Here is a 3995-nt window from a genome sequence, read left to right on the forward strand (position 1 = left end):
ACCAATGCAGAGGTGAAGATTTGCTCCAGGCTTTTCAATAATCTTCTCATTCTACAAATTGTTATCATTGATATTTGTTAAGCAAGAGGCAACCTGAGATGTCTGTTATTACGTGTTAGCTGCTTGTATCATTAACATAATATTCTGTCTCCTACCCTCATCTCTTCTCTTGCACCTTTTCCAACTCAGATTTTACATTTTCTGAGGGAAGGATTGTATCCCAAAGTAATCATTTGCGTAGTGCCCAGCTCAGCCCATGGCTCAGTTAGCTTTCAGGAGCTTCAAAGCTAGAAAACACATTAATGAAAGAGTAACTGACATACATCCCAGCCCCAAAAGTTTCAGCATCAAAAGGAGAAGCACAGTGGAAATCAAAGTGCAAAAAGAGATGCTCTGAGAACAGACCTGACACCTTAAATGTACCTTTAAGCTTCTCCCACTGCTCTGACTGAAAGATTGCTACCCCTCCTCCAGAAAAGGAAGCTCTAGTTTAAAATCTAGCAGTATCATAATTAATGTGAATATTACACTAATCTTGGAAAAAAATGCCACTACTTATCAGGTTCATTTACATTTTTTAATAACTCCTTGGCTTAGGCTTTCAATACTGATTTCAAAAATTACTTAGGAGGTTCCATGTGTCAGCTCACACCCTACAGCCAGCCAGCCCTTCCCCGGGGCAAAACGCCTTTAAGAGTGCATAGGGGCAAAAAGGCCTCTGGTCAACCATCTCTCACAAAGGAAGAGCATCGCCACATCCTCTTTTGTCAACAGGACATTCAGCTTCACAGTGCAGAACTGACATAAAGCACTTCCAGTAGCACAAAAACCTGTCACCAGCCTCCACTTACATTTTTAGGTTACTAAATTGACATCTACCGTGCCAATCTTTGTTTGAGGCTTCTGAACATTTCCTATCAGGATAGATATTAGGAACTGACAATTAAAACTCAGTCTAAACTGAGCATTGCTGTGTTGTTATCATTCTGGCTTGTTTTTCTAAGTGTCACGACCATCTTTTTCCACCTTTAAACTGCTCATAGATCTGAGTGATGAATGCAGAGTCTACATTAACTGCTGCCATCAAATACTCTCTACAACCCAAGAGCACAAGTCAATCGAACAAGTTATCAAAAAGACTGTCTCTGAAGTAAAAGCACAAAGGAACAGTTTGAAGCCCATGATTATTTGGAACTAATCCGGCTACTGTTTTTACTACTCCTTTCATTTTAGTGAGAGATAAATGCAATTAAGCCAGAAAGGTCATACTAACAAATTAGTAATCTTGATGTAATCCTGACTAGTGTCTAAAGCAACCTTGTGGTCTGCTCCTTCAGGCCAAAGTAGTTAATCCACTGGGGAGGACGGGGAAGGCACTGCAGAAATTAATACAGTAGTAAGTTAACAAGGGGACTGAAGAAAAATCCCACCGGGTAACAGTCTTCTTTCACTATGTTTACTGAACAAAACCTTTCTGTTCACCAGCTTAGAGACAGCCTAATTTAAGTAAAAGAAGAAAAAAACAGAGCAGCAGGAAATAACAGAAGTCCTACATCTTGAACATTGTTGAAGAGAAGCAAGGTGTGGCTTGGGAATTACAGTAAAATAACTGCAGGCTGAAGGTGGTCTACCTGCACTTCTACACATCAGACAGTAGCAGGGATTAGTAAGCATGGCAAAATCTAATGAAGATATATTTCAGCTGAGGCAAAAGATTTTCCATATGACATAAAAAATAAGCAATGATAAAACCTATTCAAATACTTACATACATTATCATATTACATTACACTTATTAATTGCATAAGAGCCCATTTACATACAGTGTCTGAAAAGAGCTGCTGTTCAACACCTTACGTTTTGGGTCCGCTTCCCTTTATGCTCCCTGCTGCTCTTAAAAAAAATAAAAATAAATCATTGTTTGGGTCTGTATTTTTTCCATTATATGATTCCATGTTGATGCTATGGATTTCGCTGACATATATCCTACAAAGCAGAACTAGAAAGGAGAAATAATACTTCTCGTCTCAGGTAAAGTTAATGAGAGTGTGCTAGCTACCCAAAAAGAAGTGTAAGCACAAAGCTCCCACGCAACTGAGACACTCAAGGCCAGGTTTTCCAGCAGGAACATTTTGCCATATCTCACAGAGTGGGAGAACTTCACCGCACCTCAAGTGAAATGATGCAAGAAAAAAATAGTTCTCCAGAAGAAAATTTGTGGGTTAAAAACTCATCAAAACCTCAGCAATACTTAGCAACACCAGGTTGTTGCTAAAAAAAAAAAAAAGAAACACACTGACAAAATCTGTAAGTCGTGTACCTTGCTGGGAAGACGTTAACCAGAGCATTGTGCCTGGTGTAGGGCATCACATTCGGCCCAAGAAAGGCACCAACTGGCACTTAAGGGAGAATAATGAGAATGGACCGAACATGTCTACTTAATGTAATTTCCCTAACAGTCATATTTAGCAGACTTCAGATCAAAGGGGATGTAGTAATAGGTTTCAAAGATGTTGCATAAGGAAAGGATGTGATAGCAGAAGCAGTAATCAACTTAATCAGCTTAAACTGTAGTATGGAAAAATTCAGGTTAATCAGTAGGGAACTTCTAAATTGAAGTGCAGTGTAGCAATAGAGCAGATTACCTGGGAATATGGTGGAGTGTCCATTGCAGATGAGAAGGCAGCACACACACTATTTTTTCCAGATAATATAGGGTAACTCAGTAGACAACCTTGTGAAATCTCTTCCAGACAGATTTCTTCTGACTATATGTGAAGGAAGAGTATTTACACTGACCTATACGACTGGGTAGGCTTTTCTTCACAGCTGGCATTCCAGAAGGAAGAGCCAAAAGATATGAATGATTAAAAAATATGAATGAGTAGTGATATCATCACAGCTACTGTTTGCTTCTATCTGCCTCATCTCCTATCCTCTCCCCCAAGGGATTTTTGTTGCTGGATGTTTCTTCATATTTTGATTTCTGTCAGAAAAGTCTTTAGCCTTATGGCTGTTACTGAAGTTCATTTCCAAGAAGGATGCTCCCAAAAGAAGAAATTTGGAGGCATATCAAGAGAAAATTGGAAAGAGAACTTAGAAATCACAGTCTGAAAGAAGGGGTAAGGTATCAGAAAAGAAACACGAGTACTATGGGAAGTCAATTATCTGGCACTGACAAACTATTCCCTTCTCACTGCTTGGTTTTAATAAATAAATAAACTAACTAACTAACTTTTCTGAGTGCTTATTTCCCTATGGTTCCTTGGATCTATGCAACAATAATATCTAGAAGATAGTTCTCGAAGGTATATTAAACCCATAAAAAGCAGAATATTATAACTTGGTTTAAACTGTGTTGCTGTATCAGGCACTTCCAAAATGCTGGTTTTGAAGGAAAAAAAGCAAGCTAAACCATAGCATTGGTTTGACCTCTGTTACTCTTCCCTTTGGTCATGAACACTGAGAAAGGAGAATTCAAGAATGTCTCATGGCTGAAAACAACTGCAGTATTCACAACTGAAACCCGCAGTTAATCACTAGTATCTGCAGGGCAAACACTATTGTCAAAAGAAATGACTTCAGGGGGATAATTTTACCAGTGTGAGCGCAGGATTTAATCATGCCAAGACAAATCATAGGATCCTAGAATTAGTCATAGGAGTCATTAACTGTTCAGTGCTTGACGGAAGTCGTAAGAAAAGGGAATATCACTTTAAGAACTGTCACCGAAACTGCTATTTTAGCTTCCACTGATTTCACCCTGTGCTTCCCTATAATGGCCTGGGGTTTCCCCACATGAATGTGAAGCATTGGGAAGCGGGTATAGCTCATGGCATGCTCTTCCCAAAGTCAGCCTTGTGAGGGTCTCGGCCAAAACTCTCAAAATAAGAACATGTGCAGAATTATCAACAATAACCCCAGAAAAGGGATAGATAAAAAAAAAAAAAAAAAAAAAAAAAAAAAAAAAACCCAAGGGGGTACCCTGCAAAGAG

The sequence above is a fragment of the Egretta garzetta genome, unplaced genomic scaffold (assembly GCF_000687185.1).
Source record: "Egretta garzetta isolate BGI_Z169 unplaced genomic scaffold, ASM68718v1 scaffold68, whole genome shotgun sequence".
NCBI lineage: Eukaryota > Metazoa > Chordata > Aves > Pelecaniformes > Ardeidae > Egretta > Egretta garzetta.